General features: G+C 59.4%; 1 long non-coding RNA gene across 2 annotated transcripts in view; it reads right to left on the bottom strand.

Annotated features, from left to right (window-relative positions):
- Window positions 1-732: 732 nt before the first annotated feature.
- The window catches only part of LOC149121886 (uncharacterized), a 29319-nt gene continuing 19048 nt past the window's right edge, over window positions 733-11003 (bottom strand). The window contains exons 1-3 of one of the 2 annotated variants that reach the window (XR_016221000.1): window positions 8313-8448; window positions 3226-3333; window positions 733-964 (exon numbers count right to left, since the gene is read on the bottom strand). This is a non-coding gene — a long non-coding RNA (uncharacterized LOC149121886). Of the gene's footprint in view, window positions 965-3225; window positions 3334-8312; window positions 8449-11003 lie in introns of those variants that run through there. The other variant, XR_016220999.1, reaches the window with a different exon arrangement.

Here is an 11003-nt window from a genome sequence, read left to right as displayed (position 1 = left end):
CCTGCATTCTGTGTGTGTGGCCTGACAGCCAGGCACTTACATGACCGGGACCTGCAAAAGCACCCTGCTTCTTCCTACCTCCTGCTTTCCCCCTCCCCTCCCTGCTTCTCCCCTCCCCTCCCTGCTTCTCCCCTCCCCTCCCTGCTTCTCCCCTCCCCTCCCTGCTTCTCCCCACCTCTCCCTGCTTCTCCCCCCCTCCCTGCTTCTCCCCACCTCTCCCTGCTTCTCCCCTCCCTGCTTCTCCCCACCTCTCCCTGCTTCTCCCCTCCCCTCCCTGCTTCTCCCCTCCCCTCCCTGCTTCTCCCCACCTCTCCCTGCTTCTCCCCTCCCTGCTTCTCCCCTCCCCTCCCTGCTTCTCCCCTCCTCTCCCTGCTTCTCCCCTCCCCTCCCTGCTTCTCCCCACCTCTCCCTGCTTCTCCCCTCCCTGCTTCTCCCCACCTCTCCCTGCTTCTCCCCTCCCTGCTTCTCCCCACCTCTCCCTGCTTCTCCCCTCCCTGCTTCTCCCCACCTCTCCCTGCTTCTCCCCTCCCCTCCCTGCTTCTCCCCTCCTCTCCCTGCTTCTCCCCACCTCTCCCTGGTTCTCCCTCCCCCCTCTGCTTCTCCCCATCTCTCCCTGCTTCTCCCTCCCCCCTGCTTCTCCCCACCCCTCCCTGCCCCCTCCTTCCTGCCTGCTCTGCAGAGCCCAGTGCTCATGCTGCAGCAGCCTGGAGATAATGACTGCTAAGTCCTTGGAGCGTTTTAATCTTTACTTGAAGTATATTAACGAAAACTACTTGTGGTCCACACAGGAGTCATTTGCCTCTCTTTAAAGTTCCTGGCTTTTGCTGTGGAAGGCGTTGTGTCCCCCAGATGCCTCGGCTGCAGCCCTGAACGCCCCCTGTGACGGGTCGGAGGTAGGGCTGTCCCCAGGTGCGTGAGGCGTGCTGTCAGGGAGGGGCCCCATTCACTGTGACGACTGTCCATCCTAGGGGAGGAGGGAAGGACACGGAGGGAGACCAGGTGAGGATGCGCGGAGAAGCCACGTCTGCAAGGCAGGGGGCCTGGCAGACATGCAGGCACCCACTCTCCCAGCCTGGACCCACAGCCTCGTCTGCAGAACGCGTTCCCGCTGATCATGCCCCATGGGTGGATTTTTGTCACCAGGATCTCACCAGAATCCTGCAACCTTGTTCAAGTACTGGGAGGCCACACCGTGTCGGATGCAGCACTTTGGTCCATTTCTTGTTGCCGCAACCAAGTGCTTACAACCCAGCAGCCAATACAGAGGGAAGTTCACAGACTTGGGGCTCCGGGCGCCAGGGAGACCAGCAGGGCTGGGCTGCTGTCCGCCGGGGGCTGCCTGCTCCTGACCCCTCAGCAGAGGTCAGTGCACCAGAGACATAGCTGCTGTGACAAAGCCACTCCCTTGTCTGTACATTCATCCACTGCAGGAGGCACCCATTGGTGAGGACAGAGCCCTCATGTCCAGTCAGCCCCCAAAGGCCCACCTTAACACTATTCTGGGACTGAGTTCTCAGCACCTCACAACACTGCTGCACCAGAAACGGAGCTCCTAGTACCTCTCAATTCTTCTACATGGGGACTGAGCTCCCAGCACCTCTCAGCACTGCTGCATGGGGACTGAGTTCCGAGCACCTCTCATCACTGCTGCATGGGGACTGGGCTCCCAGCACCTCTCAGCACTGCTGCATGGGGACTGGGCTCCCAGCACCTCTCAGCACTGCTGCATGGGGACTGAGTTCCGAGCACCTCTCATCACTGCTGCATGGGGACTGAGTTCCCAGCACCTCTCAGCACTGCTGCATGGGGACTGGGCTCCCAGCACCTCTCAGCACTGCTGCATGGGGACTGAGCTCCCAGCACCTCTCAGCACTGCTGCATGGGGACTGAGCTCCCAGCACCTCTCATCACTGCTGCATGGGGACTGAGTTCCCAGCACCTCTCACCACTGCTGCATGGGGACTGAGCTCCAGCACCTCTCAGCACTGCTGCATGGGGACCCTGCTAATGCAGACCCTGGGAGGCAGCAATGGCTCGAGTCCTGCCACCTGGACGGAGGTCCCATTTCCGGTTTCTGCCTGAACCAGCCCTGGCTGTTTTGTGGGTACCAGGGAGTGAAGCAGCAGATAGGAACTCTCTCTCTAAAACTAAGCAGCCGATTCTTGGTGAGGGAGGTGACACGGCTGTGGGAGCCAGGGCTGACACCATCTGAGAGATCAATTCTGGATCCCAGCCGGAGGCCAGGGCTTAGGCAGTGAGGATGAGGATGGCAGAGGAGCGTGGCAGGGTCATGGCAGCCAAGTTCCCTGTGTCTCGGCTTTTGGGCCACTTATGCTCAATACCTCACGCGACACAGCCATGCAAGCCACACTGGGTCACGCGCTGGCACCACACCTGCAAGCAGGGAGCCCAGCACCCACCTCCTGCGCAGCCACGGCACCGAGCGCATGCGTCTCCCACGGGAATTTTTATTCACGCATCACGACTCTCCACGTCATCAAACATTTCATGAACCTGATTTTCTCAGCCGCACCATAACGCACGCATAAGGCTCCTCCGTGTCTGGGGTGAGCACTGGAGACTCCGACTCTGGGATGAACCTTTCCCTCACTGCAAGCCACACAGGGTCAAGCACATGGACTCCGTGCAGTAGTGGCCGTCTCTGCTGTGGGGGACGGGACCACACCCCTGGTTCATCATCCCAGGGGACAGCCACCCTTCCCTGATGCCGGCTCTGCCTGCAGAGACCACAGGATCATGTCTCCACCCCGGGGAACAGGCACGGGTCTTCCATGAGAACCCAGTTCCCAGGGAACAGGGGCGCCCCTACCCTGAGAGCCCAGCCCCCAGGGAACAGGGGCACCCCTACCCTGAGAGCCCAGCCCCCGGGGAACAGGGTGCCCCCACACTGAGAGCCCAGCCCCCGGGGAACAGGGGCACCCCCACCCTGAGAGCCCAGCCCCCAGGGAACAGGGTGCCCCCACCCTGACAGCCCAGCCCCCGGGGAACAGGGGTGCCCCCACCCTGAGAGCCCAGTCCCCAGGGAACAGGGGTGCCCCCACCCTGAGAGCCCAGTCCCCAGGGAACAGGGGCGCCCCCACCCTGAGAGCCCAGCCCCCGGGGAACAGGGGCAACCCCACCCTGAGAGCCCAGCCCCCGGGGAACAGGGTGCCCCCACCCTGAGAACCCAGTCCCCGGGGCTGCATTCATTGGGTTCCAGCGCACCTCTCCCTCCTCCTCGGAGCTCCCTGTGGGACCCACGTCCTCCGGGGTCTGCTTCTAGGGGACTTTGATTCTTCGCCCCGTCCATGAGAAATCTGCTTTCTCTCCTTCCTGCAGGCCACAGAAAGTCAGTTTAATGTGATGCTCTTCTTGATTCTGAAACACCAGCTGTCTGCAGGAGAGAGAGGCAGGCCAGTGACAGAGGGCTTCACACAAGGTCAATGGTGGATGTAAATTTCACTCGTTAAGATAAAGGCATTTTCATGTTTTCCTGTGGCACCGAATAGTTAAAAGAAGCTGTTTTAAATTGCCAGCTTGTCTCATTTTCAAGAGTAATTGAGATTCTGAAAAAACTGGATGGAATCTTTATAAAAAATATTTACAGAAATGAATTTTTCTACAGCTCAAATGATGGGAAGTCCGTGTCTCCTTCTGGTTTGGGTTTGTTTAATCAAAGGCCACCAATCCTGCGCCTCGGCGCATCACGGTCCCGGGGCATCAGTGCATCCATCTGGCGTGGTCACTGCAGCCCTGGGCCTCGAGGGTCACTTGGGCCACGGAGCCGGGTCTGGTGAGATGAGCCGACGCCTGCGGACCCTGTCTGTCCTCTCCCTGGGGCACAACTGCCCCCAGGGAGGCACCACGCCTGCTTCTGGAAAGGAGACAGGCCACTCCTGCAGCCGCTCCCTCCCCACAGAGCAGCTGACGGCAGCACTCAGGCCACACACCAGGGGACAGCGCTCTCGGGCCGACGGGTGAGTCCACAGCAGGAGGGGCTGGTCACGCTTTTCTCTTTCCTTCTCTGAAAAGCAGATCCCAGGAGCCCGTGCAGGCAGGGGCAGACGGCTGCCTAGAACCCACAGCAGGTATCTCACACCAGTGTGGCCATCTGGCCCCTGGGCCTGAGGTCGCCACTGTCGGAGGTTCCCTGACTGCTGTCTGACAGACCACCCCACTGCCAGCGGCTCCAAGCTCGGGAACCCTGGCTCAGCCTGGAAGAGGGTGGCCTCCAGGGGTCTCAGACCCTTGGAGGGACACCGGAGGAGGGTCTCTGCATCTGGTCCTCGGGCAGCCGGCTGGAGGAGCCGCCAGTCAAGGCAGGGCAGCTCACAGAGCCCAGCTGGCCACAGCTTCACAACCCTCCACTGGGTAACGTCTGCTCCCACCCCACTATCAGCACACACGTCATCAGCTGAGTCTGAGGTCAGAGGGAGGTCACCATGGGGAGGGACGATAAACAGGCCACTCTGAAATCTGTCACAGCAGCATTCTGTCCAGCTGAGGATGGCGGACTGTCCTAAAGACATCCTCCCCCGACAGCTGGACTTGGCCTGGTACTGCTGAGGCTGGGCAAGGAGCCCACCTCTGTGCATGGTCTCAGGTACGCTGTGCCCAGCCTTGTGCCAGGGCGTGTGCGTGGTCTCAGCGTCACTGTGCCCAGCCTGTTTGGCCAGCGGCACAGCCACCAGCACTGCAGGAAATGCCCTTGGATTCACAGCTGCTCACTTTCCATGTGGCTGTGAGCCGTGTGACCTTGAGCTGACTGTGCGAGGTCCGTAGTCCTCTCGTTCTTTCTACACGCAGTTGTGAGTCCTGCTTTTTAGGCCCCTCGTAACACATGGAAACTGACACACAAATGCACACATGTGTCATGCATGTGTGCGTACAGCAGGCAAATGTCACACGTGTTGTCACTGTTGGAGTCAAGGCATCCTCGAGAAAGCAGTGACACGTCCCCAGGCAGCGGTGGCCTCTGGCCCTGCGCTGTGGGTGGGTCAGAGATGGTGCTGCCGGGAGGGCGTCTCACTGGAAGCCGCCACCTTCTCCGCCCTCCTGGCCACGGCCTCAGCCATGTCTGCAGGGGCTCAACCCGTGTGCACGCAGCTGGCAGAATCTTGGGCAACGAGCAGCCCGAGGCAGAGGGGTGAGCGCCGCGGGAGAGCGGCTCGTTGGGGGCACTTGCTGAGCGTGGTGGTTCACAGCAGCTGTTCGCTGAGCTCCTGCTGGAGCCTGTGTCCGACTCTCAGAGCAAGGCCTGGAGGAGCTCAGACCTGGCCACACACGCGGCAGACACCTCCCCGGCCTTCACTCTGGGCCTCCTGCCTTCCCTGGGGCCTGCAGTGCCGGGAGACAAAGCCAAGCAAGCAGGAGAGGACAGCGGGGCCAGGCGAAGCCGCTCTGTTCTTGGAGCTTTTCAGGACCGCAGTTCTCAGTGCACCCGCCCCGCCCAGGCAGGTGGCGAGTGACCGACAGGCTCCCTGGACTTGGCTGTGTGACCACTGCGCTGGCTGGAATGTGTCAGGCACGAAAGACTGAAAGAGGGCAGATGACCTTGTCACCCGGCGGCTTAAATGTGAAGGTGCTGCACCTGGCGGTGTGACCACGTCCCCTGCGTCTGGGTGGACAGAGCCCAGGGCCAACCCAACGGCCTTCCTGTGCCTCTGCCAGAAGCCTCCAGAACTTGGAGCAGCTGAGCAAACCTGCGAGTAGAACCTGTGCGTCTCCAAACCACAGACCCTGCCTCAGGCCAGCCCCAGCCCCTCCACCTGCAGTTTCTCCCGCCCACCCCCAGAGCCCGCAGAGCCCGCAGAGCCCAGGGCAGCAGCAGCGGCTCCCCAAGCCCCCCCCCCCCCAGGCCCAGCAGGGGAACCACCCGGGAGCCTGTAAGGGTGCAGGTGCTCAGGTCACACCCAGACCACAGCAGCAGACGTGCGGCTGGAGCCTCCAGGGTAGGAAACCGTCTGAGACAGGGCCCGGGGCAGAGCGAGCACCGGGCCTCCCAGGCGGGGGCGTGGCCTGCTTCTCCCCAGGAAAGCGGGTCCCACTGTGGAATCAGTCCCCACATCCTCCCCTCCGCCGCTTCCCTTCCTCAGCCTCACTCCTTCGGCGGGTGCAGACGTGGAGCCAGCTCTGCTCCCCAGGTTCTGGGGCGAGGATCCCCCCCAGGCTAGGGGCCACCCCTCACTCCCTGAGCTTACAGCACAGGCAGAGGCAGGGCCGCTCCTACCGCCCAGGAGTGTAGACCCTTGAAAATGAAGCCGTTTCCTGAGGAACACGTGTGCAGCACCGCCCTTCCCCATGCACCACAGGGGAACACGTGTGGAGCACCGCCCTTCCCTGCCCACCACAGGGGAACACGTGTGGAGCACCGCCCTTCCCTGCCCACCACAGGGGAACACGTATGGAACACGGCCCTTCCCTGTGCACCACAGGGGAACACGTGTGCAGCACCGCCCTTCCCTGCCCACCACAGGGGAACACGTGTGGAGCACCGCCCTTCCCTGCCCACCACAGGGGAACACGTGTGCAGCACCACCCTTCCCTGCCCACCACAGGGGAACACGTGTGGAGCACCGCCCTTCCCTGCCCACCACAGGGGAACACGTGTGCAGCACCGCCCTTCCCTGCCCACCACAGGGGAACACGTGTGGCCAGGACCACCTGCTGCCAGGGGAGCCCAGCGAGGGCAGGGTGGGGAGCGCCACACCACACAGAAGGGCAGCTGGGCTGGTGCAGAGAGGGGAGGGAGGAAGGAGCCTCCAGGCGCTGGGTCAGTGGAAATGCTGCCTAGACAAGCTGGACTTCCACGTGGGCAGTGGCCCTTGGGCAAGGCCAACAAGAGCTCTGGGGCAGAGCCACTGACCTGCAACAAAGCCCCAGCTGTAACAGGCACCACGTGGTCAGCCCCAAATGCTGGCTGTAAAAGGCAACTGGTGGCCTGGAGGGACCAATGACCCAGCATGGGCCCAGATGCTGATAAAGGAGAAATGGTTTTGTTTCTCTTTGTGAAAAAAAAAAAAAAAGGAACTTTGTAGTAGAGCCATACAACAGAAATTCAGAAATTAAATAAATGTTTGCTTTACTGTAAAATTTGAATTTTCAATTGCAGAGTAGCCTGGTGTAAAATTAAATGATTTGATTTCAGCTCAAAAAAATCCCCCAGAGGCAGCTTCCGGGGACTAAAGTGAGTAGTGAGTGGATCAGACGCAACAATGCTCAAACAATCTGTGGACTGGAGATTTTACTCTCAGAATTCATAATTCAATGTACACTTGTCCCACACGAGGAGGGGATCTGGGGTCACGTGGTCATGTGTGAGACAGGCGACAGGTCTCCCCGCGTCCCAGCCCCAGTGAAATTCACGTCTCCCATCTGCACAGAGGTTTGGCAAGAAAATATTGGATTATGTTTACATTTTGTTTTGACTAATTATATCAATCAGGGTTGCTAAAGAAACAGCCAGAGAGCGGGTGTGTGCGTGGGTGTGTGTGTGTGTGTGAAAGAGAGAGAGAGAGAGAGAGAGATGGAGGGACTTGATTGTAAGAAGGTGAAGGACGTGGGGCAGGCGTATCTGACCCTGCAGGGCAGGGAGCTTGGGGGCCCAGGCTGCCCAGGCTCTTCTCTAAACTGCGCAGCCAAGGCACTGCCCGGTGCTCCCCGACTTGCCTGACAGAAGCCAGGAGAAGGCCCAGGCTGGCTCCCACCACACGGCCCCTTGCATGTTAACAAACTCTGAGCTTCAGTGTTCTTATCTGAAAACCAGAATCAGCAACTGCTGGCCCAAACGGCTCAACAGAGAAGACCAAATAAGCAGTAGATCCCTCCACGGTAGCTGAACTCCCACCCCACCACCCCACCACCATTCACAACCTGAGCTCTTGGTCTCCTAGCCTCCGCCTCTGCCAGGGTGCAGCTCGTGGCTGGCTGTCCACCAGCGAGGGCTCCTGGTCTGACCACTAGGCCTTCCAGCCGCCACCACCCAAGGCCTTCAGGTTCATCAATGATGTGAGTGTTGGACCCCCAAGAACACCCCTCAGACCATGGCTGTGAAGTTCCTAATAACCTCACAGCCACTCTCACACCTGCTTCAGCTTCACTCTGTCCACCTGTGACTGCTTCTGGAGTGAACCTCTCAGCACAGAATCTTCCCCCAGGACCCCCTCTCCCACCCTCCCACCCTCTCCCTTCCATGTTCACTCCCTGGACCTCGTCCAATCACAGCACCAGATGTTACTCTCTGAACACCACCCGCCACTGACCCCCAACACAGATCACCCTCGGGTTCCCCACTGCCTCCTCCCCACCCTCACCTCCATCCTGCCAAGCTTGTTTTCCACAGAGCACTCGCGCAGCTCTCTCTGCGCCCTCTGTTCTTGGCCCCTCTTTGATAAACCCACAAGCCTCACTAAAACCCAAATCTCCCTTCTAATCGCTGCACCTGCTCAGCTGAGTGTAGCTGGAGACACTGAGCCCCACGGCCTCACCTGAGACTCATGGCCTGCCTGCGCAGTGGGCGGGGTGCCGCTCAGTAACTCTTCCACATCTCCCTGCTCCTCTGCTGTGGCCCCTCGGGACATCACTGTCCTTTCAAAGCCCAGGCCGTGACCTCAGTGGTCTCACGACTCCCCTCCTCCGCCAAAGCCACAGCTGAGCCCTCCATTCCCTGCAGCTCACGGCTCTCTCCTGCCCGGCTAGCTTCCTTCTTCCGTCTCCACCCATCCCAGCCACTCTTCACTCCATCCTCACAGGAGTGGGCCTGTCTGCTGGTCCTGACACATCAACATGCTATCTGCATCAGAACCCTCCAGCGGCATCTGTCCGTCCAGATCAAAAGCCACGGTCTCCACACTGGCTGGCCATGTCCCATGTGGCCCACCTGTGTGCCTGTCCACACCTCACCAAACCATGCTCCCGTGCACGGGCTCAGTCTCAGCCTCAGGCCTCCCTGCTGCCCCGACCCTCGCCGGCCGCACACTCGCCCGAGGCGGTGCCCCTGCTGGGCCCTCTCTCCCGAAACCCCGGGCTCACTCACTTCAGGCCTGTTTGGTCCCCTCCATAGTGCACATCACCGAATGTGCCGCATTGCTGGGTGTGCTTGTACACAGAAGGTCAGTGTCAGCTCCATGAGGACAGAGGCTCTTTTTGCTGATTTTGTCTAAAACACTGTGCATGGTTCAGCTCCTGTGCCCACAGGCAAGCACAGGATTCAGCACCCAGGCAATCTTGGCCGCAGTGGGCGGGACTCATTCCTGAAAGACAGGTGGTTGATGACTTCAGCACCGCGGACAGCTCAAGGGAGGCCAGCTGTGGTCAATGGGCTTCCTTTTTTTTTTTTTTTTTTTTTTTTTTTAAGATTTACTTATTTATTTGAAAGGCAGTCACATAGAGGCAGAGAGAGAAAGAGGTCTTTCATCCCCTGGTTGACTCCCCAAATGGCCACAATGCCTGGAGCCAGGAGCTTCTTCCAGGTCCCCTAGGCAGGTGCAAGGGCCCAAGGATTATCCTCCACTGCTTTCCAGGCCATGGCAGGGAGCTGGATCAGAAATGGAGCAGCCGGGACTTGAACCAGTGCCCATATGAATATCGGCACTGCAGGCAGCGGCACTACCTGCTATGCCACAGCTCTGGCCCTGGACAATGTGTAGGAATCTCAGTCCACATCCCGAACTTCAAGGTAAGCTTTCTTTTCATTCTAACTCAGTTTTTGGCATTCCCCAAATATGGGCCAGATGACTTAGCACTTAATGACAAGGACATTAAGGGGACCTGCGGGCTGGCACCGGGGCTCAACAGGCTAATCCTCCACCTAGCGGCGCCAGCATACCGGGTTCTAGTCCTGGTCGGGGCACCGGATTCTGTCCTGGTTGCCCCTCTTCCAGGCCAGCTCTCTGCTGTGGCCAGGGAGTGCAGTGGAGGATGGCCCAAGTGCTTGGGCCCTGCACCCCATGGGAGACCAGGAGAAGTACCTGGCTCCTGCCATCGGATCAGCGCGGTGCACCGGCCGCAGTGGACTGGCCGCGGCGGCCATTGGAGGGTGAACCAACGGCAAAGGAAGACCTTTCTCTCTGTCTCTCTCACTATCCACTCTGCCTGTCAAAAAAAGGGGGGAGGGACCTGCAATAGGTGAGACTCCCTTCTCTACTCCCCTGCTGTGCACCACAGAGAGAACTGATCCTGTCCACTACCTCGGTTTGGGCTCAGAGGCACAGGGTAACCCAGGGAGCACTTGGCTTACAATTCAGAATGCATTCACCTAACATGTGGACTTATATTTATGGTAGGGAATCTCTGAAGGGAGTTTTTATTTTCTGAGTTAAAAAAAAAAAAGTTTGGAGTTATTTTCAATGTGACCTTATTAAAACAGAAGCTGAAAATGCTTTGAAGCAATGCCAAGTACAGTGAATTTCCCATTTATTGAGGCTTTTCTCCAGCGTGAGCCAACAGCTGCTCTTCTCCCCTTTGCCATGTAGTGGGATAAGATTCCTCCTTCCAAATTGGTTTATCTCGGGCCGCGGGAGCTGATAGCTCCATGTCAGGCAAAGCTGCCCTTCTCTGGAATGTGTCCCAGCACTGAGTTGAGAATGACAGCCAGCAGGGCAGGCAGTCCCCACCAGGACACAGGTGTTGGGCTCCAGACGTCACCTCTCTCCACCACAGCACCTCTGGGTGCTGGGGACTGGGGGCGGGGCTCTCCCTGTGATGACCGCAGCCCTGTGGGCCGAGCTTCCCCCTGCGGCTCACACCACTGCTCCCTTCTCTCTGTGTCTGTGGGCCCTGCAGGTTTGCTCTGGGACAAGTTCATGGACAAGTTACGACTTGACTTCAGACCTCCACATCCTCGCCCCAACGCAACCAGGTGTGGATAGAAAATGCGCTGTGCTCCTGATCCCCAGAGCTTGATAACCCCTCCCACTCCACACTGCAGCCTCTGCCTCCTGCTCACTCAGGTTCTGACACCAAGGAGGCCAGGAGAGAGGAGACCAGGCACATGGTGCCCAGGA

Source organism: Oryctolagus cuniculus, chromosome 15 (genome assembly GCF_051225735.1).
Source record: "Oryctolagus cuniculus isolate XC-2025 breed Fujian yellow rabbit chromosome 15, ASM5122573v1, whole genome shotgun sequence".
Lineage (NCBI taxonomy): Eukaryota > Metazoa > Chordata > Mammalia > Lagomorpha > Leporidae > Oryctolagus > Oryctolagus cuniculus.
The sequence above is the reverse complement of the archived record's forward strand: the minus strand, read 5'-3'. Positions and strand labels throughout refer to the sequence as shown.